The sequence below is a fragment of the Pongo pygmaeus genome, chromosome 11, assembly GCF_028885625.2.
Source record: "Pongo pygmaeus isolate AG05252 chromosome 11, NHGRI_mPonPyg2-v2.0_pri, whole genome shotgun sequence".
NCBI lineage: Eukaryota > Metazoa > Chordata > Mammalia > Primates > Hominidae > Pongo > Pongo pygmaeus.
Window position 1 is genome coordinate 49215656 of NC_072384.2, and position 27997 is coordinate 49243652.

The following is a 27997-nucleotide window of genomic DNA, read 5'->3' on the forward strand; positions in this document are numbered from 1 at the left end:
CCTCTCAAGAGGCTGCAGGAATCCTTCTCTGTCTTCAGTCATTGCCATTTCCTCAACCCTCCAGCATCCAGTTGGGTGTTCATCCTGACCCTTCTTAATTTTAAAGCAAAAGGCACAGATTTTGAAAATTCACTGGCCCTGAAGTGTTTGCAGAAGGTCTTTTGAACAGTTTGGACCCTGGGATTTCTTTGTTCAATCTCTTCTGCTGCAGGCAAAGCTGGGCCGACTGTCTGCTGTCTGCTTGCAGCAGCGAAGCAAAGGGAAACAAACAACAGAGCAGTTTGAAATTCCTGCTAGGAGCTTGTTTGGAGATGGAGCCTCTACAGTGTCTTTTGTTTATTTGTGGAGCTTTTGGTAGGGAAGAGCTGGGATATGCATAAAAAGGAGCTGGAAACAAGTAACCATTTAGGAAAGGAGGAAAAGATGTTTGACAATATTTTTAATTTTAAGGTGGAGAGAAATACTCATTTATCTAATGTGAGTCTTCTCTAAAGATACAGTTGCTCTCTGAGGCATCTGCTTTGTTTTTTTCTTATAGCTTTACACTAATCATTTAAACATTTGCCTCCCATCCTGCTTGTGAGCAATCTATAAATAATAGAAGTAAATAAAATAACCGAATGTCTTCCAGTTTTTTCATTCTATCATTTTGATTCCACAAATCAGAACTTGAATGTTAGTCCCACTACCAAAAGACCAATTTGATTATTGCAGTGTTCATTGGAAATATCTGCTGGTGCCTGCTGTTTATAACTATCTTTGAATCATAGAAAATAATAGGATGTAGGGAGGAGCCCTTTAGCAGAATACATGGTTTTGGGAAAGAAGTGATAAAGTAGAAAGAATATGATATTTGGAGATTCTACCTGTCACTTGCTTCTAAACTTCATTACCTGGTCTTAATGAGTGTTAGTTGTTTCCTTTGTAAAATGTAGATAATAATGCCTATCTTCTGGCACAGTTATATATATTTTTTGTCATGCAAATTTGTTACGTAGGTATATTGCATGATATGGAGTTTTGGGGTACAAATGCTCCCATCACCCAGGTACTGAGCATAGTAACCAATAGTGAGTTTTTCAACCCTTTCCCTCGTGTCTCTTTCACCCCTAATAGTCCCCAGTTTCTATTGTTGCCATCTTTATGTCCATTAGTACCCAGTGTTTAGCTCCCTATTAGTAGTGAGAGTATGTGATATTTGGTTTTCTGTTCCTGCATTAATTCACTTAGGATAAAGGCCTCCAGCTGCATCCATGTTGCTGCTAAGGACATTATTTTATTCTTTTTTATGGCTGTGTAATATTCCACAGTGTATATGTACCACATTTTCTTCATCTAATCCACCATTGATCGGCACTTAGGTTGATTCTATGTCTTTGTGAATAATGCTGTGATGAACGCATGAGTGCATGTGTACTTTTTGGTAAAGTGATACATTTTCTTTTGGATACATACCCAGTAATGAATTGCTGGGTTGAATGATAGTTCTGTCTCAATTTCTTTGAGAAATTTCCAAACTGCTTTTCACAGTGACTAAACTAATTTACACTCCCAACAACATATAAGCATTCCCTTTTCTCTGCTGCCTCACCAGCATCTGTAATTTTTTGACTTTTTAATCCTAACCCATTCTGATTGGTTTGAGATGGTATCTTGTTGTGGTTTTGATTTGCATTTCTCTGATGATTAGTGATGTTGAGCATTTTTTCATGTTGTTAGCTTCTTTTATGTCTTTTGAGAAGCATCTGTTCACGTCTTTTGCCCATTTTTTTAATGGGGTTGTTTTTTGCTTGTCCAATTGTTTACATTCCTTACAGATTCTAGATATTAGGCCTTCATCAGATGTGTAGTTTGCAAATATTTTCTTCCATTCTGTAGGTTGTCTGTTTACTCTGTTGATAGGTTTTTTTTTTTTTTTTTGAGATAGAGTCTCACTCTGTCGCCCAGGCTGGAGTGCAGTGGCGAGATCTCCGCTCACTGCAAGCTCTGCCTCCTGGGTTCAGGCCATTCTCCTGCCTCAGCCTCCCTAGTAGCTGGGACTACAGGCGCCCACCACAACGCCTGGCTAATTTTTTTGTATTTTTAGTAGAGACAAGGTTTCACCATGTTAGCCAGGGTGGTCTCGATCTCCTGACCTGGTGATCCACCTGACTTGGCCTCCCAAAGTGCTGGGATTACAGGCATGAGCCACAGTGCCCAGCCAATGTTGTTTTTTTTTTTTTTCCCCCTGCAGAAGTGCTTTAGTTTAATTGGCTCCTACTTGTCAATTATTGTTTTTGTTGCAATTGTTTTTGAGGACTTCCAAGGCCAGTGTCCAAAATGGTGTTTCCTAGGTTTTCTCCTAAGATTCTTATAGTTTGAGGACTTACGTTTAAATCTTTAATCCATCTTGAGTTAATTTTTCTTATATGGTGAAAATAGGTGTCCAGTTTCATTCTGCATATGGCTAGCCAGGTATCCCAGCACTATTTATTGAATAGGGAGTCTTTTTCCCATTCTTATTCTTGGTGACTGTCAAAGATCAGATGGCTGTAGGTGTGCAGCTTTATTTCTGGATTCTCCTGGCACTTCTTAATTTTAAAACAAAAGTCACAACCATTTAACACTGGTTGTCAAGGAGTAGGTAATCAATAAACATTTGCATGTGTAGCATCATCTCATGTATTTATTTGTTTGCTTATGTGATTATTATCCTTTGTCACCCATTAATATATGCTTCATGAGGATAGGCCTGTGTGTTATTCACCACTGTGTCCCCAGCTCTTGGCCTGTGACAGACAATAAATATTTATTGTAGAGTTTGATGAAGTGTCAGCTATTAGGAACCTAATGTTAATATTGTTGTTATTTTTGTAGTTAAAATTCACTGGCTAAATAATTTCCAATACAGATGCAAATTATATACAAACATAAGCAGTATTTCCTAATAGAAAGTTACTGAGTAAATAGAATGCTGGAAATGAATTCTGTAAACTTCTATGTTAGGAACACAAGAAAAGATAAGCAAAGCAAAGCCAAAGGAAGTAGAAAAAAAGAAATTCTAAAAATAGGAAATCAATGAGGTAGTGTTTTTATAGCAATCAAATGAAATTTGAGAAACCAATGAAATAGAAGACTAATATGAAACAGAGAAAATCGACAACTAAATTAGATTTATTGAAAAGGCTAATATAATTGATAAATCCTTAACAAAACTGACCAGGAGAAAAGAGAGAAAAAAATTAACAATTTCAGAAATTGAAAAGTGGTTATTAATATGAATGCTAACAACTTTTAAAAAGACAATATTGAAAAACTTTAGCCATCTACTGTATAGATGAAATGGAAAAATTTTATGAAAAACAATATTTACCAAAAGTGATACAGTCTAAATGATCATAGTCTAAATGATCTGTTGAGGAAATTGAATGTATTATCTTAAGTGATCATTATAAGAAGGTAATCATTATTTAGTGCTAATAAGTAAAATACATAGTCATGCATTGCCTGATGTTAGCAATATGTTCTGAGAAATGCATTATTAAGCAAGTCTGTCATTGCGTGAACATCAAAGAGTATACTAACAAACCTAGATGGTATAGCCTACTACACATCTAGGCTAGATGATATAGTCTGTTGCTCCTAGGCTACAAACTTGTACAGCATGTTACTGTACTGATTACTGTAGGCAATTGTAACACAATGGCAAGTGTTTGTGTATCTAACCCTGTCTAAAACATAGAAAAGGTGCAGTCAAAGTACAGTGTTACAATCTTATGGGACCACCATTGTTAACCAAAATGTGATGCAGCATATGACTATATTATCATTTTTAATATGCAAAGAGTATTATATGTATTATTAGACATATTATAAGCCATTTTAAAAACCACTTTCACTAAGACATTTTAGGTGGTTTTCAAATTGCTGCCATTCTAAACAGTACCTACATGGGCTCCTTTTAGAATGACTATGGTGTTCTGCTTCTGGCTATCTGTCATATATGTTCCATTCCACCATCACTCCCTGCCAGTTGCACACTATTCACATGACAGTGAGAAATGCCCTCCCAATACATGCAGCGATCTTAATCATCTGAGAAATCCTTTTTCCCAAGATGGCATTTCATAAGCTTGTTCTAAAATCATGTTCCTAGAGACCATTCCTGTTCAGAAATTCTAGAAGGTGTAGGTAAAAAAAAATTAAAGATTTATTACTTAATTTCTTCTGTATTAACTGAGGAAGCTAGGAAACCATGGGGCAGTTGTTCTAAAGCTTTACTTAATATTTTGTACATTTTTAACCTAAAGACTGTAAGGTGTTCCTTTTGTAAGCATAATTTAAATATTTACTAATGGTTAAGGTTTTCAGGTTTTCTTATTCTAATAGAACCACCAAATTCTGGTTAAGAAAAGAAAGAAAAGCAAATATTTGAAAACATATGGGCTCTTCATTTTTCTCAACACTATTTCCATCTAAGTGAATGCAGATTAGACTTTCAAAGTATTAGATAGATGTTCATAATTTATTACTTTATAGTTCAAAAGCAAGGGCAAAATTTATGTCTGCAGCACTATATATGTAAATGACAGTAAAAGAGGGCAATTCTGAGCTCCCTGCAGGAAATTATTCACAAAAGGAAAACAGAATGGTCCTTCTTCGCTGGAGATGCAACATCCACACTCGTGAACGCGCTTGACTCCTTGTTGTAGCTCTCTAAGACAGAGATAATAAAGAGGAGATAAATCTGTTGAGTGAATTGCACAAAACAAACCTGGTCAGGGACTCAAACCCTGTAAAATTTAATTGGAGTCAAGCAGGGAGAGAAACTTTCACCTCAAAATATATGGTAGATGGTATCTTCTTTCTTTAAAATGTTTTGGCAAGATAAGCCAATTCATAACAATGTTCAATGTCAGTTTCCCAGGAAAATATGTCTTGGGATATGATTGATTCAGTTGCCTTTTGATAAATAAAAAGTGGTCTTGCATCCATTTCATTCCCTTTAATCTGTCATTTTACTCTGGTTTATAGTGAGTCCAATGCTTGGAGGTATAAGACAAAATTTATAAAAACAAAAGGAATAGAGTGGAGAAATGTGTCATCATGCATTTTTATTTTTCCATGCTTTTAAGAAAAGTTCTTATTGACTTTGTACTGTAGTACTAAGGTAACATTGGGTAGCCATCATTTGGGGGCAATTTGCTCTGGCAAACTTGCCCACTAACCATAGACATTTGCTAAAGTGTTTTTTTTTTTTTTTCCTCCAAAATTGAAAAGCCACAACAGGATTTTCCTAATGTAGAGATAGAGCTGCTTTAAGTCCAAAGAAAGGTGACAGTATAGTAGGATAAATTAACTAATTGTTTTCCAAATAAAATGTGTGAAAAAAATTTAAATGAACATCTGTTTGAAGAATAGAGCTATTAAAGAGAATGTTCTGCACAAACAATATGCCATGCAGAATAGTTGTACAAATAATGCTGTGAAATTGTTTAATTAACTCATAAAAGAGGGAATCTAGTAGAGGAAATGTATGCGGTACACTATGGAGCTGTTTGACAGTCTTCAAGAGCAGATGTGATTATGATTATAATTATTTTAGTAAATTGAGCCATAATTTCTCTTTCTGTTGTAAAATAAGGTGAAGTATATTATGAATCCTAAGTAGGACCAATCTTGAGGCATAAATAATTCATGCAAATTCTGACTTTCATTGGAGCCACAGCATTGCTATCATTTCCTTCTTTCCATTGAGGTATACCTTTGTAAATACAGTGGAGAAGAGCAAGTATTCAACACGTGGCTCAGAGGTAAAGAGGTTGAATTTTATGTGTGCTTTGTGGAAATTGGTTTCAATATTTTATAGATATATATGCCTTTCATCATAGATTTGGATGTCCACAAAGCAAATGTTTTTGCTTCTAGGAAGTACCAGTTACTTATAAAATCATCATATGTAGTGGGTATGGAGTAATTTTATTTGCTTTATTGCCGGGAAAATGCAATCAGAGACCTTACATTATTGAACATGAAGGCTACATCAGCAGTTTTATGTGTGTGAGGTCAACCATTGTTACTTGAAGTAGATTCATTGACCATATATTACATATTAAGTTTGTTTAATATTAATTATTATGCAAATGTATCAGATGTATGCAACTCCATTATTTTTCATCCTTTCCCATTTTGGAAATTGCATAATTTTATATTCATAACTTTAGTTAGTAATTACGGGAATTTTACGTTTTCTGTGTATTGCCTTTATCTCTCTTATTAACTGAAATTACTCCTGGAAGGAAATTAATCAGACAAATTAGTATGCTTATTCATGAAACCTAGATTATAGTAAACCCTAAGATTAAGACTAATGAAACAATTACTTATTTAATCATTAATGAAAATAGGAATATTTCTCAGATATCTGACAGTAAGTGCAGCAAGCTCTGGAAGTAGACAAATGAATGTGTTTTTCTTGACTGCTCTTTCATGAAAGCAAGATTATTATCACTTGCTGGGAGTTTTGCTCCCATATGCAACATTTTCCCTAGGAAAAAGTCCCTTCTTACTAACAAAAGAGAAATCCAGTTTCTCCAATAGACACCTCTCTATAAAACTTAAGCTATTCTGACTCTTACATTTCAAAATGTAAGATGTATATGAAAGTATTCGTAAGCCGAGGTTATATACACTTATTATGGGCACAATTCTTCTGACACTTTCTAAGAATAAACACTGTGAACTCAGAACATCTGAGCCAGGTCTCAGTTAATTTAGAAAGTTTATTTTGCCAAGGTTGAGGACCCACCCGTGACACAGCCTCAGGAAGTTTTGACGACATGTGCCCAAGGTGGTCAGGGCACAGCTTGGTTTTATACATTTTAAGGAGACAGGAGACATCAATCAATATATGTAAGAAGTACATTCCTTGGGTCTGGAAAGGCAGGACAACTTGAAGCAAAGGCAGGAAGACCACAAAAGGGGAGGGAGTTTCCAGGTCACAGATAGGTGATACACAAGCAGTTACTACATTCTTTTGAGTTTCTGATTAGCCTTTCCAAAGGAGGCAAATCAGATATGCATCTATCTCAGTGAGCAGAGGGGTGACTTTGAATAGAGCAGGAGTCAGATTTGCCCTAAGAAGCTTCCAGCTTGAGTTTTCGTTAGTGGTTTTGGGAGTCCAAGATATTTTCCTTTCGCAACACTGTACTAGAAGTAAAATTATTCAGTCAAGACATTTTTAAAAAACAAATTTAAAATTTTTAATCTAAGTTAATAGTTATTTTAAAAAGCAAAATATACAACAAGGCTAGCATGAAAAATCCACAATCTTCTCGATATGTCATTTCAACCAACTTTTTGGTGTCCAGAAACAATTATTGTTCAGTTGTTTTTCCTTATATTTTCCTGATGGTTGCCATGATGTCGGGCTGCTTTTCTTGTTTCTAAACTTTAGATGCTAACAGAAAGTTAGTGACTTTCTGCTATAATAGCTGAAGATATTATTCAAAGCACTTTTCATATTCTGTTTCTTCTATTTCTAAAAAAGCTCTGGATTAATAACTTTATTACCTGATTTAAATGTTATATTTAACATATCAATTTCTTGTTCTATCAAATCCAGACACCATCTCTTGATTCTCCACATTGTAAGATGAGAATATCAGCATTCCTAACATTTCCTTACCCTGCTTTCCCTCATGTTTGGGTGACTGAAAACAATTTAGGACACCCAGTTAGATTTGAATTTCAGATAAACAACTAATTTTTTTAGATAAGTATGTCTTAATTTTGTATGGCATACACTTATATTCAAATATTTTCATTTGGAAAATAATAAATAAGCAATATTTGATGAATTACACCTAAGAAAGAAGAATTTACTTGGAGGTATATTAAAAACAAGCCTACCAATTCATGTTGCATAACTCCCAAGGTCTTAGCATATTTTAGATACTTCTAAACTGAGCTTAGACGCTGAAGCCAAAATCCGGAAGATTGGTGGAAAGTTCTATCTAAGGAGGAACTAGACTCTCGGATTATTTCCCCAAGCTTTCACAACTAGGTAAAATTCTAAGTCCCACCCTAGCAGAGAAAAAGAATTTCCTCTTTCTTTTTTGCAAAGTCAATACAGGGATGCTTTTATTGCAGGGACAGCAGACAAAGCTAAGGGCAAGGTGTGACCCTGAATCTGAAAGAAGACTGAATAAAAGTCTGTGTTCTGTCTGGAGAGTCCCATTTTCCTTTTTCACTCTCAGGATGCTGATGGCAGCATAATTTAGCAGGAGGGTTCCTATCCTTGCCTCAAAAGATTGGGTCAAATAAAAAAGCTTATAAAAACTGTCACTGGGACTCTTCAGGTGAAATAGCATGGTCCCTACCTTATCACTCATGGAGAGACCTATCAATCCACAACTTTTGTTACCCAAGCAGAGTTTTCGATCCTTTTTTTTTTTTTTTTTTTTTTTTTAGGACTGCATTCTTAAATATAGATTGCTGGCCAGGGAAAACCAGACATTTGAAGCCTCTAATATGAAAGATAAATGCCAAAATTTAAAAGTAGACAAGGAGGACTCAGAGGAAGCAAAGTTCATAAAAGAATAAAACTTAAAAAACAAATGAACTACAATTAAAGTTATCAGTAAGATAAGATACTGCATTTGAAACAAGAACAGGATCTTTTAACAAGAGAGCGTTCCTGAGCAAGATAGATCTCTTGCATACTACATGCAGGCTAAGAGAAACCTTCAAATCAATTAGAAGTTTAGAATATGTGTATTTGAGGTAATCTTCCCAGAAGAAGAATCAAAAGACAAAATATAAAAAATTTGGAGGAAAACTTAGGAAAATAATATTTTTCATAATGATACAAACACTGAATAATATGAATTCCAAAAAAGAAAACAAAAATCAAAGGAGAAAAGTTTTCAAAGAAGTAATATATTTCCTACAATTGATGACCACAAGTCTTTAGACTGAAAGAGTTTACCAGGAGTTTAGGAAGAAAAAAAATCCGTGAAAAAAAACCAGTACTAGAGAAACGGATCGTGAAATGTCAGAACATCAAGGAAGAAGAAAATAATTCTTTAAAGTTCTGAGAAAGTGAGAAACAGAGAAGGAAAGAGGAGGGGGGAGAGAGAGAAATAAACAGAGAAAGAGACAGAAGAAGAAAAAAGAGGTGGAGGAGAGAATCATATCAAATAATTCAAGCATGAATAGCATTAGCTTTTCAACAGAAATATTGAAACCTGGAAAACAGTAGAGCAATGTGTAAAAATCTTGAGGGGAAATAATTTTCAACCTGGAATACCATATTCAGATAAATTATCAATAAAGTATAATGGCAGAGGCCAGGCCCGGTGGCTACCGCCTGTAATCCCAGCACTTTTGGAGGCCAGGGTGGGCAGATCACGAGGTTGAGAGATCCAGACCATTCTGGCCAACATGCTAAAACCCTGTCTCTACTAAAAATACAAAAATTAGCTGGGTGTGGTAACGTGCACTTGTAGACCTAGCTACTCCGGAGGCTGAGGCAGGAGAATCCTTGAACCCAAGAGGCGGAGGTTGCAGTGAGCTGAGATCGCGCCACTGCACTCCAGCCTGGTGGCAGAGCGAGACTCAGTCTCAAAAAAAAAAAAAAAAAAAAAAAAAAGTGGCAGAAATGAAAACTTTTCAGTCATTCAACGTCTCAAAAATGTACTTACCATGCAACCTTTTCCAGGACACCATTGAAAAATTTGCTAGCAACAAAGTGAAATAAACCAAGAAAGAGTAAATCATGCGATCCAAAACACACAGGCCAAACAGAAGGAAGAGGAAGAGAATTTCCAGAATAATGATGAAAGAAAATCTGAGGAAAACTGTTTTAGCAAGTCCAAATTGGAAGAAGGGAGAATATTCTAGTAGGTATTGAAAGCTTATCTATCTGTTAACTAGCTTGATTTAGCCATTCCGCACTGTATACATATTTCAGAACATCATGTTGTACACTGTAAACATATATAATTTTTTATTTGTCAATTTAATTATTTTTTAAAAAGCTTAACTGATTTGTGTGACCCTCATAGTTAGGGTATACTTTTAAACTTCTGTTTGAAAGTTTGTGAATGAACTAGTGTTACTTTAAAGCAAAATGAATTTAAAAAAAAAAAGAGAGATGCAATTACTAACTCTAAGACAAATAAAATGTTGGCCGGGTGGGGTGGCTCATGCCTGTAATCTCAGCACTTTGGGAGGCTGCAGTGGGCAAATCACTTGAGGTCAGGAGTTCAAGACCAGCCTGGCCAACATCTCTACCAAAAATTCAAAAAAATTAGGTGGCTGTGGTGGCACGTGCTTGTAATCCCAGCTACTTGGGAGGCTGAGGCAGAAAAATCACTTGAACCCAGGAGGTAGAGGTTGCAGTGAGCCGATATCAAGCCACTGCACTCCAGCCTGGGTGACAGAGCAAGACTGTCTCAAAAAAAAAAAAAAGTTTATAACAAAGGAAATACATACATAGTATATTGTCTGTATGAGCTATAAAATATTTATAGAAATGGCCAGGTGTGGTGGCTCACACCTGTAATCCCAGAATTCTGGGAGGCCAAGGTGGGTGGATCACGAGGTCAGGAGTTCAAGACCAGCCTGGCCAAGATGGTGAAACCCTGTCACTACTAAAAATACAAAAATTAGCTGGGCATGGTGGTGGGTGCCTATAATCCCAGCTACTTGGGAGGCTGAGGCAGAGAGTTGCTTGAACCCGAGAGGTGGAGGTTGTAGTGGGCTAAGATCGTGCCACTGCGCTCCAGCCTGGGCAACAGAGCAAGATTCCATCTCAAGAAAAAAAGCATTTATAGAAATGATTATATATTAAATACTAATTTGATAACATGATGATATAACTAGATTGAAAAAATGTTGAGAAGGTCAGAGAGAGGAAGAGATAAAAGTGAAAGTTTGCATAAGAGAATCAAATCCTCCTCTTGCATTATTGAAAGGTCTTAGACAATATAAAAACACTGAAAAATCGAGATATAGGTACATATTTTGTTTGTAAAGAAGAGGCATAGCATGGTTTATATATGTGTCCCCTCCAAATCTCATGTTGAAATGTGATCCCCAATGTTAAAGGTGGGGTCTAGTGGGAGGTACTGGATCATGGGAGTGTATACCTCATCAATGGCTTAGTGCCATCCCCTCGGTGATAAGTGAGTTCTTGCTCAGTTAGTTCATGCAAGATCTGGTCACTTAAAAGAGTTTGTGACCATCCCCTTCTCTCTCTCACTCCCTATCTCAGCGTGTGTTACATCTGCTCCCCTTTCACCCTCCTCCATGATTGGAAGCTTCCTGAGGCCCTCACCAGGAGCAGATACCAGCACTATGTTTCCTCTACAGCCTGCAGAACCATGTGCCAAAATAAACCCCTTTTCTTTATAAATTACCCAGTCTCAGGTATTCCTTTATAGCAATTCAAATGGGCTAACACAAAGTGAATGCCAGAAAAAAACAACTCCAACAAACGAAAATGATGGCTTGTGCTGATCAGGACTTGGGAGTAGAGAGGGGTGGAGCAGAAGTCAACTTTTTTCTTTTGTTACCTATAAAGGTATTTGACATTTATTATTTTATATACATTAAAATAATGTATATAATATATAATATACAATATATAATTAAATGACCAAATAGATGAAAGTATTACATGTTCCTTTTTTTATAGAAAGGGAGAAAAGAAACCAATTAAGCCATACAAACCCAGTAAAATATAGCATCAGAGTAGCTCCAAGTGTGGACACATGGAACAATTCATAGTATAATTTGCAAGCTTATTAGAAACATGAGGTGAGCCATAGACGGGGCAGGTTTCTTCTTTGTGTTCACTGCCCTAAAGCTTTTGAGGGGAGTTGCAACAGGCTTATATGACAGATCCCTGTTGGGAGTGGAGAGGCACCACCAAGCTACTGTGGTAATAGCCATAGACGCTCATGACCCAGAGGTTGATGCATTGCATCTTTCTTCTTCTTCTTTTATTGTGGTTGTTTTTGTTTTTTGAGACAGGGTCTGGCTGTCTCCATCACACCTGACCTGTTGCATCCTTCTTGGACACTGTTTTAAGAGCCTGGAAAATATATCACTACCAAAATAAGAATGACATTGTGACACTTTGCAGACCAGGGCAATTCTTTTGACTTCCACCATTTGAAGTGATCACCAAACATCATAGAAATACCTGGTTTTGGGCTGGTCATGGTGGCTCAAGCCTGTAATTCCAGAACTTTGAGAAGCTGAGGCAGGAGGATTTCTTGAGGCCAGGAATTCATGACCAGCCTGGGCAACAACAAAGTGAGACCTTGTCTCTTAAAAAAAAAAAAATTAAAAAATTAGCCAGGTGTCATGATGTGCTCCTGCAGTCCCAGCTACTTGGGAGGCTGTGGGAGGGTCTTTTGAGCCTACAGAGGTATGATTGCACCACTGCACTCCAGCCCAGGAGATACAGCAATATCCCATCTTTAAAACAAACAAAAAATAGACCTGGTTTTGTTTGGAAAAGCTTTGAAGGCAAATAAAAATCAGAAGGAAAAGAAGAGGGAAAAAACCCTGTATTCTGTTATGAGATAGGCCCCATTTAAGATACTTAAACATATCTTATGTCACACATATATTTTGAGTCAATAGGAATTAAATATAGTTACTTACATATAGCAAAGAAAAGTAGCTCATAGATTTCCAGGAGCTATCATAGCTTTTATAGGCATGTGCCTAGCCCAGTAGGATTCAATTTTTTATGGGTTTAGTAGGACATCACTAACAATGCAAAGGTAAGCTACACTAACAAAATTATGGGCCCAGATCAAGGATGATAATGGTTTCACTGTACTTTGTTTGCGTCATACCACATTTGGAGTGCTGTGGGATTTGCATGTCATATGGGGACACAGGCTGAATGAGAAACAATGACTGTGAGGAGAACCAAACCCAGACTGTATAAGGAACAGGTGAAAGGACCAAGGCTTTAAGCCTGGAGGAAGAGAGGCTTACTACAGCACGTTATGGCTATCTTGCTGTATTTTAAGTACTCTTAAAATATGGAATAGAAAAGGAATGGATTCCTTCTGGATTATTTCTGAGATTGGAACTGGTACATGGATAGAAGTTACAGGAGGCGTTCAACAGAAGCATTTTCTAACAAGTAGTGAATGATAGAATATCATGTCTCACAAATTACTTACTGATCCTTCATTGGAAGTGTTCAAGGAACAACCAGATTATCCTCAATTAAGCACTTTAAGAGAGGATTCCTGCATTGGAATTGAAGTTGGACCAGTTTGGGTTTAAAGTCTGATAAAAGTCTAATACTCTTAAGTTTTTAGATATGTCAATCTTGAAATTCAGTCTCCAAATACTGATTATTCAATAAATAAACATTGGCAGCTTTCTATGTGTCAGGAAAACTAGAGACATTGTTCCTGCCTAGTGAAGCATTACATCCAGCAGAGGGGATAAGAATTAGGCAGATGACTGCATAAATAATTGTAATTGTAATAAGCATGATGCAGAAATAAAGATTATATGGCAACATATCACACAGGCTCTAATATAGGTTGGAGGGTATGGGAAGGCTTCTTTAAGAAAGTGATGTTTTAAGTGGAGACCCAAAGGCTGAGTTAGCTACTAGGAAACTACTTTTGATTCTGTGTCAAGGTCTAGAAAAGTGTCTTTTATTAGAAAACAACACATATTGAAAAAGAATCCTGCCTTAGCATTCAACCAGTCTTGAAATGTCCTTGAACGCCTCCCACACTTATTGACATTAACTATTGGCATGCTATTAATATTGGCTAAAGGTTGATCTTCTTCTTTATGGGAAGTTCTCCTTTGCTTACATCCCAGTCAATTTGCTTTGGATTTATACTTTGGGTCCTTTTAGTTTAAGTGAGTGATTTGTGTTGTTGTTATTGTTGGCTCTAACTAATACCAGGACCGACTATTCTATACTTGTAGGCACCCAAAAGTGTCAGATTCTGAATTATAGTCACAGAGGTAAGTGAAGTTGCTTTTTTTCCCTGGACTTTAGAGCTCAAAAGACTGTTTAAATGCCACTTGAAAAACAAAGAAGGAGTGAAGAATGGTTCTAGGAGTAAATGAACTCATCCTTCTCCCGAGCATATTTCAGAAACCTACAGAGAGAAATCTTTTATCTAAATTAAAGACGGACCCTCACAAAACCTCAAAGAGATCTGATGATATAAAAGGAGTAGCCAGGGCTTATGAAGTGCCGGTGGATAATTACAATCTGAGATTTATTCGTGACCACCCTTGTGTCAGTGAAAGGTTGGCTGACCAGATAAAACCAGGCATTGGCTAGAGGGAGGACTCTTGAATCACTCAATCTTTTAAAATTTCTAAGGAGTTTTCCAAGGGGAAAATCAGCATTCACATGCTATGTAGGAAGATCTTTACATACAGCAGATGGATTCAGCTGGGTTAGGTTGCTTCATTTGACAGTGTCCAATTCAGTATCTGAGAAATGTCATCATGCTTTAGGTCTTAGGGATATCCATCATGCCTACTAAGAGTGAAATGAGCATTTCTGTGTCTATGAGGTATGTTATTGAATCCATCATGTTAATTATCTTCAGATCAATTAAGGAATACAACATTGGCATTTGACATGGACCAAATCAAGGACCATGTAATCAGTGTCACCTAAAACATGATTATGAGGACACTCTTGAATGACGTTGTAGTTTTCATAGTGTGAATCATGGTAAAACACTAAGATGGTGGCTTTTGTTTCACACTTGTTAGTAGTGAGGCTACGAAGATGCTATGAGCATACAGTAATCACCTGGGTCTTTTCCTTATCATCATAATGCTCTATCTTCTAGTTGATACTGGATCTGTAGACCAAGTGACTGTGGCAGGTAAATGGATGAATTTAGGGGGAAAATTATGAGCATACTTTTTAGGAATAGTTAGGTAATCAAGACTAATGGGAACTTTTGTTGATCAGCATGGCAGTACCCTGAAATGTGTCTTTGGGCTTTCAGAAACATGGTATAATTTCTTCCTCAAAGATCTGCTTGCTATGTTACATGGGTACAGAGCCTTGGGAGTGAAGACGATAACCATAAGAAAGAGACAAAAGAATCTGGCAGCAAAAGCAACCCCAGCAAAACAAAGCAGAAATTAGAGAGATTAATAAATTGAGTGAAATTATATTACTCAAGTTCTTCTTTTTCTAAATAGGCTTTTATTTTCCATGAAATTACTTTACAGTTTTAACTTTTTATTATAGTTTTATCCAAGAGGCTTTGGCTGGAAGTGTGCCCTGGTAGGTCTAATGTTGTTAATCGTTTGAATTCTTCTGCATAACTTTCAGGTTTGGTTACTCATTGATTGACTCTTCAGACTTAAATGAATAGTTGAAAGAATAAGGCAAAGTGTATTTTTTTCTTTTTACCAGACATTCTTTTCATTATGGTAATATGTACTATGATGTCATTGGGCAAGGAAACATTGCCTTGATATTTCCCCAGAGTAAAATAATTTTTGATTAGGCATTATTGATTCCTCAATTTCTGCGAGGAATTTGAGCCTCATTCTTGAAGAAAGAGGTGACAGAAAAAAACGTAATATTATATAAATGAGGTTTCTGAGTCAAAGATTAGGTTCATGCAAGGATTTCTATTTTGTTAATTTTTTATTGAGTGTCCAAATTAATGTCAATATAACAGAATTCAAAGGCAAAGATAAAAGTCCACAGGCTCAATTCTAGCTACAGCACATGTCAGTAGTGCAGTGTCTGCTATGTGGAAAGACTGAGAAAGTGTCTTAATCAAAATTTATACAAATCTTTGATATCCCCTTATTTATTTTCTGCAGAACAGGAGCCTCTTCATGTTTGATGTCCCAGAAGCAAGGGCCTGTTTCTGTTGAGTTTGATTATAGAAGAGAGGTCTCCTCCCAGGTAGCACAGCTGGATATATCCTGCTTGTTGCCTTAGTTTCTTTTATGGAAGGAGATAAAGGAGGAAGAAGACCACATTATAGAATTGGTAGTTGTTTGTAGTGCTGGCAGAGTCTCAAATAATACTTATTGTGTTACAGTCACTTCCAACCAAAGGATTCATTTTTGCAGCAGATGAAAAATGGACAGCATGCAAATGCTTGGATTAGACACATTCCAATGCTTTGAAATTCCATGCATTGGTGTCTGTTATATGCGTTGTTTTTTGATGTATTTTACTGCTATTACATGGGTGCTTACTTAGAACAATCAGTAAGAAAACCCAATGCTATCATTGGGAGATATACCTAATGCTAGATGACGAGTTAGTGGGTGCAGCGCACCAGCATGGCACATGTATACATATGTAACTTACCTGCACATTGCGCACATGTACCATAAAACCTAAAGTATAATAATAAAAAAAAAGAAGAAAACCCAACAGGATTTGTTTGTAGTCCTTACCAAATATTTGAATAGGAGGTGACTATTAGAGTGGGAACAAAAAGTGCAAAAGTTTAGGATTTGGCCTTGTTTCAAAAACTGTTAAGTTTTAATGACTCTGATAATGTGTTCAGTCTCTTAAAGGTTATGAGGCTGACATTTTCCACTTTTTTATGGAAAGAGAATTAGATTAATTGTTAGGGTATGTCACTGGGGAGCTTTTGCTTAAGGGCTACTTTTGAGTTTATTCCTGGAAAGGAATGAAATTGGCAGAAACACGGTCAGTTTTCTATTATGTCTGATGACTGTTTCCAGGAAAGTTTGGTTAGCCAAACCACATAGATTTTTGGTCTCTATTGTAAATTACCAAAAGGGACATCCACCCACGGAAATTGTTACACTTTCTTTTATAATGTTGATATCTGTAAGCTCTTCATGGTAAGAGGAGTGAAATTTTGAGAAGTCTGAAAAGATACAACTCCTGAGATCCAGCAAATGAAAAACACTGTCTTTCATAAGTGGAAGGTCTATCCCCATTGGATATGCTAGAAGATTGGAAAATCATTCTAGAAGTGAGAGAGACTTTGTGGAGGTGACTCGGCCTTCATAATGGTCTCTGATGAAGCTGGATTTGATTTCTTATAATATATTCTAATTTAAAATGATAATCTTATCAGCCATTTTTATAGTCACTTAACACCTGAGACATTCAAATAAGAACAAATAAGAATTAACTAATTCATATATTTATTTCATGCAACAAATATTTATTAAGCACTTTGCAAGGGGCAGAAACAGTGAGAAAAGTGACCAAGATAAAAATATTTCTACTTTCATGAAACTTTCACCTTAATGAAGTAATACATTATGGGAAAATGTGTTTTTTAATGTTACACTTTATATTTCAAAAGGAAAGCATTTGGAAAACTTCAGAAGACCATGCAATCATGATATTTTTGTATTGGTTGGGATATACTCTTGTTGATTCCTGCATGTTCTTCATTTTTGCAAACTTTTGATAACATAAAGCCTTTTTGAGACAGGTGGCAGACTTTGCCTAATGTTAGTCTTGAATGCAATAATGTTAACTTACTTATGAAAGACTTAACTTAAGGATGCTACTCACTTGTAGTACTAATTGGATTTCTTTCCTGACCCAGTGAAATTTAGAATTTACTAGATACTCATGATTGTACAAAGGTGTATCAGCCTGTTCTTTAAATATTATGTTATCCCTTTTATGGATATACAATCAGGCATTTTGTATCTACGCATTGTGGATATTTTTACTAATAAATCTGAAACTTAGTCAAATAGTTGATACAATTAATATGTTTAGGTCTCAAAAGAAAGGCAAAGTTTTGATAGTTTGCAGAACATATTAGCATTATTGGTCATTTCATTTCCAGATGTTATTACTCTTGAAAACACATGTGACCATGGCTATTAGCATATAATATATTGTACTTCCAGTTTATTTTTATGATGCTGTTTAAAAAGCATACAGGTTACATCTATGTGTTCAAAGTGAGGTAACAACTCTGACGATTATATGGTGCCTGCAACTAGTGCAAGCCAGATATTCTCCATGTTATACTACATAAATGAGTCTTCAATTACTTGTTACCTCTGATGCTACTGATTACCAAAATGAAATATTAAAAGTGGTGAATATTTAATTTTTAAGACAAATTAGAAGAATTCAAGGCTATCCATATAATATCATTAATTACTATGCATTATACATTATGATGTATTTCTTGAAGAGGCAGAAATGAAATTGTTTATAAAACTGGGAATGCCTACGTGAGTGCATGTATATGTGACTTGCATTTGTCCTATGTATATGGTGGATACTCATATGATAGCCCTTAGTCTAGGCAGACCTTGGCCTGGCCCAAATCTTAGCCTAGTACTAAATGATCTGCTTCTCTGACTGTCCTACAGCCTCTACCTCCACCAACATATTTTCATCTCATATTGTTCTGACAAATGCATTTAAACTATTTTCATTAAATATTCAGATTCAGAGTTAAAAATTTAATTATTTAAATTTAAGAGTTGAAAAATTTAAATTATTTTTATTAACTAGTCAGATTCAGAGTTAAAAATGCCATTACAAACAAAACCCATTTAATTTACAAATTTCAAGCCTTATATATGTCTGCCTTTCAGTCACCATATTTACCTCTTGACTTAAATATATTTCAGTGTTTTTGGTAGAATGGTCCTTGCCTTTATTGTAAGCTGCTGCAAATCCCTTTGGGGAAGAGGTTATTTATCATTTGTAGCAGTAGTCAGAGTCTAGTCAGGAAAACACACAGTACTCTAGGTATTTCAAAGAGAGGACCTTTTTGCAGGCAATTAGTAACACAGGTGAAAAAAAGAGCTAGAAAGCCAAACAAAGAACAGAGGAAACCCAAGAATTTGCAGCAGCAGGAAGTAGCTACTACACCTAGGTTTGAAGGGTGAAAATGCATGGAGGGGGTGGTTTACCAGAATCCAGGTGCCCAAGCCATCTGGCAAACCTGTCTAGTAGAATCTGAAGCAATGCAGGTTGCCAGAATTTCTTCTTGGGAATGGAGAGAGGAAAATATCCTGATTTCTCCCATCTTCCCATCATCCCCTTCCCTGACTCCCAATCCATTTCCAGTACCTCCTTTTGACCAAGTCTGGCAAGAAACTAGCACACACACAGTCTTGCTAGGGTTGACTGTGTTGTGACACAGAACAGAGCAGGGGAAGAGTGAGAAACGGTTCTATAAGCAAACAGGACAAAGGCGAAGATATGGGTCAAGCAATCAAGACAAATAATCTTTTATTCATATTCAAGGTATCCTCCAGAGAAAATAAACTGATAATTGCTAATAAAAAAACAAGCACTATATTCCTTGATTTGCTTGATTCCTTTCATTAGATTACAACAATCTTGTAGTCTCAAATTATTAAGAGGTAAACAATAGGTTTTATTCATCTACTTTTTAATACAGCATCTCTTAGCTGAACTAAAACCTAGAGAATGTATTACTGCAGAAACTGTTGAATTTTTTTTCTTCTGAAGATGTTTGAAGAAAAGTTACAGAGGTATTTGTTTAAGCAGTCTAAATATAATTCTACTTAGAATCCAATTGATCTTCACACATAGTCATTCCAGCACTATAAACTTATGTTATATCCACTAATATAAGTTTGTAATTCGATGATTCTTAGATATTTACTTCTAGATAGGAATCAATTAGATAGACCTGAATGAGTTAGGAAGTATTCTGAAAAATAAAGAAATGCATATGAAATACGTCTGGATTTGTTACCTTCTTAATATAATGTAACCTGTCTAGAGATTTCCAGAATGAAAAACATAAGGTTGGAATGAATTTCGGTACTTATTTTTAGGAAAAATGTACCTCGTATTAGTTTAATAAGAAAAGATGTATCCTATAAAATATGATATACAGAGTTTTTATGAAGTTTGAATAATTAAAATTAAGCCTTGGCTGGATTTCCTGAAATTTAGTGTGGAGCTTTGGAGACTCATTGAACAGTTCTTTCCTTAGATAATTACCTTGCTTAGAAGTGCTTTCTATTCAGACAGAACACCTGATTTTTTTCACTTACTAAGAGAAGTCTGTGCCTTCATGCCTTTATAAATGGAGTAAAGCATGAATACATTTTCTAGGAAGAGGGATATTGTTTATCAGAATCAAACTATTTTAAGTAGAATTATAGTAAGGAAAAATTTCAACCACAGTGATATTTAAAATGGTTTTATTCTCTAGGGAATCCTTTCTCCATTTCTTGTTTTTGTCAGGTTTGTCAAAGATCAGATAGTTATAGATATGTGGCATTGTTTCTGAGGGCTCTGTTCTGTTCCATTGGTCTATATCTCTGTTTTGGTACCAGTGCCATGCTGTTTTGGTTACTATAGCCTTGTAGTATAGTTTGAAGTCAGGTAGCATGATGCCTCCAGCTTTGGTTCTTTTGGCTTAGGATTGATAAATGGTGCTGGGAAAACTGGCTAGCTGTATGTAGAAAGCTGAAACTGGATCCCTTCCTTACACCTTATACAAAAATTAATTCAAGATGGATTATAGACTTAAATGTTATACCTAAAACCGTAAGAACCCTAGAAGAAAACCTAGGCAATACCATTCAGGACATAGGCATGGGCAAGGACTTCATGTCTAAAACACCAAAAGCAATGGCAACAAAAGCCAAAATTGACAAATGGGATCTAATTAAACCAAAGAGCTTCTGCACAGCAAAAGAAACTACCATCAGAGTGAACAGGCAACCTACAGAATGGGAGAAAATGTTTGCCATCTACTCGTCTGACAAAGGGCTAATATCCAGAATCTACAATGAACTCAAACAAATTTACAAGAAAAAAACAAACAACCCCATCAAAAAGTGGGCGAAGGATATGAACAGACACTTCTCAAAAGAAGACATTTATGCAGCCAAAAGACACATGAAAAAATGTTCATCATCACTGGCCATCAGAGAAATGCAAATCAAAACCACAATGAGATACCATCTCACACCAGTTAGAAAGGCAATCATTAAAAAGTCAGGAAACAACAGGTGCTAGAGAGGATGTGGAGAAATAGGAACACTTTGACACTGTTGGTGGGACTGTAAACTAGTTCAACCATTGTGGAAGTCAGTGTGGCGATCCCTCAGGGATCTAGAACTAGAAATACCATTTGACCCAGCCATCCCATTACTGGGTATATACCCAAAGGATTATAAATCATTCTGCTATAAAGACATATGCACACGTATGTTTATTGTGACACTATTCACAATAGCAAAGACTTGGAACCAACCCAAATGTCCAACAATGATAGACTGGATTAAGAAAATGTGGCACATATACACCATGGAATACTATGCAGCCATAAAAAATGATGAGTTCATGTCCTTTGTAGGGACATGGATGAAGCTGGAAACCATCATTCTCAGCAAACTGTCGCAAGGACAAAAAACCAAACACCGCATATTCTCACTCATAGGTGGGAACTGAACAATGAGAACACATGGACACAGGAAGGGGAACATCACACACTGAGGCCTGTTGTGGGGTTGGGGGAGCGGGGAGGGATAGCATTAGGAGATATACCTACTGTTAAATGACGAGTTAATGGGTGCAGCACACCAACGTGGCACATGTATACATATGTAACAAACCTGCACGTTGTGCACTTGTACCCAAAAACTTAAAAGTATAATAAAAAAAAATAAAATGGTTTTATTCTCTTCCTTAGCTTTTATCCATCTCTTTTTGTAAGCCATATACATTCGAACAAACTAATAATAATAGTAAGATCTAGTTTCAAGGTAGTGGACTGCAACATTGAAGTCTGTAGACTTCTTTGCCAAGAAAAATGTTTCTTGGCGTTAACAGTTTTTCCATCAAATACAAAATTCTGAGTGAGATACATCGCTAGAAGAGTATACGAGTTCTTCCACTCTGGTTGGCTTGTTCTATGGAGTGAGACTGATACTACTGCTTATCTCATAGTTTTGTTATGATAGTTAATATTTATTAAAAACTCAGACTAATGTTTGACACACAGTAAATACTAAAGAAATGCTTACAGAATAAATAAATACATTAGTAAATAAGTCAGTCTCTGTCGTAGTCATGCCATATTAATTACAATCCACATGCTAGAGTTTGTGATGTTGTCTCTGCCTGGTTCCCCAACTCTCTTTCTATTTATTTAAATCCTATTATTCTTCAAGGACTGTGCAGATCCCACCTTTCTAAGCCCTTCAGGACAGACAACTCTGGACTCTACTAACCTCATGTTTCTCCTTCACTCATTTGCACTTAGCACAAGTATCCTATTTGCTTTATTTAGTCTTTACCATTTGTTGTTAACTAGGCAAGGACATTAGAATTCCCTGGGTTGCTTTTCTAAAATGTATATCCCTAGGCCAAACCCCTAGAATTTTTAGATTCAATGAGTCCTGCCTGGCACCAAAACATGCACATTTTGATAAGGTTCTTCAGCAAAGCCAATATAAGCCACTAGTCAAGATACACTGATCAAAATTACCTTTTGTTGCCAGTATGTAGATTTTCTTTATCAACACAATTATAAACATCTTGAAGACATAGACTATGCTTTGTTTTTCTTATGCAAACATGGCCACCACTGAATAACAGTCCTCTTTCATGTTTCATTGTAAGATCTCTGAGAGTGGCACCCAGGTTATGCCTTGCCAATGGGTTGGGGAGTGTATTAGTTCTCATGCTGCTAATGAAAACATACCTGAGACTGGGCAATTTCTAAAGAAAGAGAGGGTTAATGGACTCATGTGGCTGAGGAGGCCTCATAAGCATGGCAGAAGGTGACAGGCACATCTTACATGGTGGCAGGCAAGAAAGAATGTGAGCCAAGCAAAACGGGAAACCCCTTATAAAACCATCAGATCTCGATGACTACCACGAGAACAGTATAGGGAAAACTGACCCCATGATTCAATTATCTCCCAAATGAGTCCCTCCCACAACATGTGGGAGTTATGGGAGCTACAATTCAAGATGAGATTTGGGTGGGGACACAGCCACACCATATCAAAGAGGGACAAAGAGAGCCACAGGTAGATCATTCAACTGTTGCCACAATTATGCTATGTCATGAATAACCAGAAATCTTCAGTGATATACCAAAAAAGGCACTCTTGTTCATGTTTCTGGAATCAGCAGGAATAGACTAGGCCCCTGTGCTCATCCTGGCTGGGCTTTCTCACATATTTGTGGGGTCAGCTGACTGCTGGCTGGGCCCACCTAAATGTCTGCTGTTCAACAGCTCACTCGTGTATCTGTGAGCTTATTCTGTTCCATGTTACTTTGGTCTTCCTCCTGAGACCAGAAGGCTAGTCAATGCAAATTTTGTCTTGGCAATAATGGAGGACAAGAGGGCAACCCCAGATGTGCAATCTCATTTCAAGCCTCTATCTGTATTGCATTGGCCAAAGCAAGTCATGTGGTAAAAGCCCACTCATGGAAGGTGAGTACTGTACATTACATGACAAAAGCTGTAAATACAAGGAGGTGGGAAGAATTGATGACATTTTCTCCACATGAAGCTCTTGTTAATGTCTCTTTTCTGCATAGCACCCACTCTGGTGCCTTCCTGAAGGTCATTTCTTACTGCTTATAATTCTGATAGAATGTCTTTAAAACAACCTTATCAACCTGAGTAAGCAAGTAAGGAATCTTGTTCAGAGAAAAAATGTTGCAAATAAATAATCACATTAATGCTATTTCATTTGCCATTAAATAGAAAAATATCACCCTGTATTCCACAGACTTGACATCACCAGAATAATATGTCACACTTCATTAGACTAGAGCATCAAATGCAGAAAACAAAATATTTGCTGTTCAGTAAGATTATCTGCTATTTGAACAAGGTTTGAGGAATTGTCAATATGATGTGTTTGAATCCAGGAAATTAAACCAGGAACGGTGACTGAAAAATATGTTTAAAATCCCACACATTTGTTTTGAAAGGACACAGCATCTTGTTATCACTTGTGATTTGACCATTGGTTCCATCTCTATTACCTGTGTTGTTGCTTAGTGAACTGCTGCAAAGCAACCCATGAAGTATGTTATAAAAATTCAATTTACTAATACCAGAGAATCACCTTGGGGAAGAATGGGAGTTTTTGCTAAGTTCCCTGGGATCTAACAAGGCCATGCCATCTTTTTGTCTAAGGGAATTTATCTCTTAACGGATCAGAAAATTACAATATAGTATGACATAACCAACTATATCTATAGACAAACAGTAAATAGCCAAAATAATAGATAAATTACTATAGCCATTTTTCTAAATTAATGTGCTCATTTTCTACATTTGATTCTTTACTTGCTCTCAGGTGGTACTTCATTGGCTTCTGGTGAGAGATTGATCAGATATATGAACATTAAATAAACTATTGTGAGGGAAATTGCTTTACAACCCTGCTTTGTCCTTATTCTTCTGTGGAATTTCAGGCATATCACTTAGCCGACTGATATTCTTATCCAAAAGAAACAAGTCCATTTGGATATATAGTTAGCAAGGGCCCTTGCCTATGTAGCTGAACAACAGATAATGGGCCTGAAGTAAACTGTAAGTCTGTCAAATACACACGTTTGTTCAGAATCACAATGTATGGGTAGGTTCATATTTTATTAAAGCTGTGCTGTTTTATTTGATTTCTCTTTCTAAAAGGAAGAATGTTAACTTTTAAAATGAAACAAAAGGCAGCATAGAGATGCAGACTATGTGGTTTGGCTGCATCCCCACCTAAATCTCATCTTGAATTGCAGTTTCCAAAATCCCCACGTGTTATGGGAGACACCAGGTGGTGATAATTGAATCACGGTAGCAGTTTTCCCCATCCTGTTCTCGTGAATAGTTAGTTCTCACAAGATCTGATGGTTTTATAAGAGTCTTCCCCGTTTGCTGGGTACTCATTCTTCTCTCCCCTGCCACTTTGTGAAGGACATGTTTGCTTACCTTTCTGCCACGATTGTAAGTTTCCTGAGGCCTGCCCAGCCCTGTGGAACTGTGAGTCAATTAAACCTCTTTCCTATATAAATTACCCAGTCTCAGTATGTCCTTATAGCAGCATGAGAATGGACTAATATACTAGGGTGTGGGTTTATGCAACATACCTAGTACAGTTCAATCTCATTACCTTGCATTGATGGTGAGATTCTCAGTCACAACTACAGAAATAACTAAAGCAGGTGGTGACTTTTATATAACTGAAAAGTTTCTTCTCAGATTATAATTGAAAAGTTTCTTTTCAGATTATAATTGCTAGAGGAGAAAAAAAAAACAGAAGCATGAGAATTTTACATGTGTAATTACAAAGGAACATGAGAACAGGTCGATTTTCCTAGTAAGTCAGAAACCATAGTTCTCCACAGCATTAAGAACCCTCTCCCTCTTGCACAAATGCACACATATATGTCCACTTCGTTTTTAGGCAATAGCCCAGCGGGATCAGGCTGGGCACAAAGTTGAACCCTCAGGGGAGTGGGTTAAAGGCCTAGTTTCCCTTTCTTAAATGGAAAATGCTGTGAAGCTAACATTGTAATTTCTCTTGTAATCAGAAAGGAGAAATAATAGCTTTGGGATTCAGTTCTTTTATGAACTCTTTGGTCAACTATGTAGGTAGTGTGGCTTGCAGTAAGGAAAATTTAGCCAGCATTTGGATGAGCTAAGCTGGGCTTAGGACACTATATAATTAAGGGATGTTAGCAAAATGTTTCTACAGGAGGATGAGGGGAGAAATGGCTGGCCCTGACTTGGGACCAGCCCACATTCACCTTGGGAAAGTGAAGGGAATAATGGAGACAAAGCTAGTGGTGGAGAATAAATTATTTCAGAATGTTTGTTATCAAGAGAGTTTGAATCTTTGTACCTTGTATGTGGATAAATAGGCAATGAGTAGAAAAGCACGGTGCTATGAATGTTTAATAACTCAAATGATAGCTTCATGTCAAAGCTACTGATAAGTATATGCAATTTTAACTTCATTTGATTGCAGCAGTAGGACAAGCGAAAACTGAAACACAATAATTTTCAGGATTTAAAAGTTTAAAAATTCAAGCTGCATAGTATTATCTTAGAATGGAGCAGTGAGGACAAAGTCATTCTTGTAATGGCAAAAAAAACGTGAGTCATGGAAAAATGGTTAGTTAATGCTTAGATTCATAAATTGATGCTCAGCTGTGACAAAGATCACCAATATATTCTACAAGAAAAGAGAATAACATATTTTTAGGAGGTATCCTGTACATGAGGAAAAGTGTTCCATTTAATTTTGGGTTCTTGTTTCTATAAAAATAAATATGGTGAATCAATATAGGATTGATGGTGCTGTTGAGAACATTTGGTTATGTGACTCATGCTTTAGAACAGCACTTTCCTATCAGGCAACTAGCCAGAGATCCTCCTACTGCTGGAAAATGTGTTTAATCAGAAGACAGGCTTTAATTAGATAGGATCATGCAGCTTGCTAACTCTCCATCTTTAATTTTCCAGGAGCCATTTCCTCATCATAAGGATGCAGTAGCCATAATTATTCCAATCATCCAAAAGAGAAGACTTTAAAGTACAATAGTTAGCCATCAAAAAAAGAAGGCTAATATCCAGTTATGAGAGCATTTTCCCAAGGTAAATATTCCTTTTGTTCTGGATAGATGTATTTTTGCCTATTCCTACCCTTGTTGGGCTCCATTTTCTTGCCCTTGAATAGCTAAGTTCTCTCCTAACTGTTCTGAATTCAATAACTTTCTCTACTCCAGAAACCTTTCCAGCTATTTTTAAGCTCTAGCCAAATTGACTACATTGCCTAAATAAGTAAAAAGATGGCACATGAAATAAAAATGCCCAGCAAAAAATTTGGAGAACTCTCTCATGATATGTGGAATTTTAATAGATGTAAAGTAAAAAAAAAATTGATTGTCAAATATTTGGGCAATTATAAGCTAAATGAACAAAATTTTTTGCTTTAGGATTTATCAGTGTGTTTGCTCTACTTATATATGTAGGCACATTTATGAAGCAGGTTCACAGTGCACTGGTTACCAACTTGTCTGAGTCTGGTGAGGCCCAATACCCACACACACACAGCAAGTTGCATGAAGTGGGTTTATTATATATGGATGGGCAGCAAGAGACAACAGAATTCTAGTATTCATTGCCAGCTCATCCCATAAGCCTCAGGAAAGCTGCCTGGGGTAGATGGAGTCTTTACAGCATGTGCCCCACTTGCATCACAGCTGGTGGACCCCAAAAAGCAGCCCATCCTGGGTAACATGACATGCTGGGCTAAAGTATTGAAGGACATCCTGTTTCAGGGTTGGGTGTAGTGGGGAACTGGAACAGAGCCCAGACTGTTCCAGCCAATTTCCTCCTTATCTCAGGATTTTGCATTCTCAGCACATACTGCAGTTATTCTTGAGAACTACATGAGAAAAAGGGAAGAGAACTGGATTGGGTCCCAGCCACCTGGAAAGCTGTCCAGCATCATTGGCATTAGACTTCCTGGTCTTTCTACCTCCATGATATTTTCATGGGAAAAGGGAGTATGGGGGAAGGAGTTTTCTCATTTGAGTAACTAGTAATATTACCATTTTATTTCAAAACCATCATAAGATCATACCTTCCCACCATGTCTCCTATTAAAAAGTTTGAAAATGGCTTCATGATTCCCACTGTAAAGGAGAAAGAAAACCTGATTCCATATGACACACAGCATACATTAATCCTATGTTAGTAAAAATAAACTAGGAAAATGGGGGTGCCCAATCTCTAAGTTTTAGCCCCTCAGCCTTTACTTTGTAGATACTTTGATGATATAGTCATAGCCCAATGGGCTAAGAATTCTTCATTAAATTTTAACATTTTGGGGGGATTATACATGTAAATGAAAATAAAGTTGCTTATTTGACATTATTTTTTAAACTGGGGCATATAATATTTAACTATTGATTATTTGATTGGTGCATACTGAAAACTATAATCCATATAAATATTTGGCTTTAATCCATGCTATCATCTCATTT

The 27997-nt window shown here is 36.5% G+C and overlaps 1 protein-coding gene across 10 annotated transcripts in view; it reads left to right on the plus strand.

Annotated features, from left to right (window-relative positions):
- Window positions 1-27997, plus strand: part of LOC129031676 (putative uncharacterized protein encoded by LINC00269) — a 378338-nt gene that overhangs the window by 223377 nt on the left and 126964 nt on the right. For 9 of the 10 annotated variants that reach the window (XR_008501088.2, XR_010122802.1, XR_010122803.1 and 6 more), the window contains exon 3: window positions 26472-26603. The exons of the other annotated variant lie outside the window; for it this stretch is intronic. The gene's annotated coding sequence lies outside the window, so the exon portion shown is untranslated. The remainder of the gene's footprint in view (window positions 1-26471; window positions 26604-27997) is intronic. 10 annotated transcript variants of the gene reach the window in all.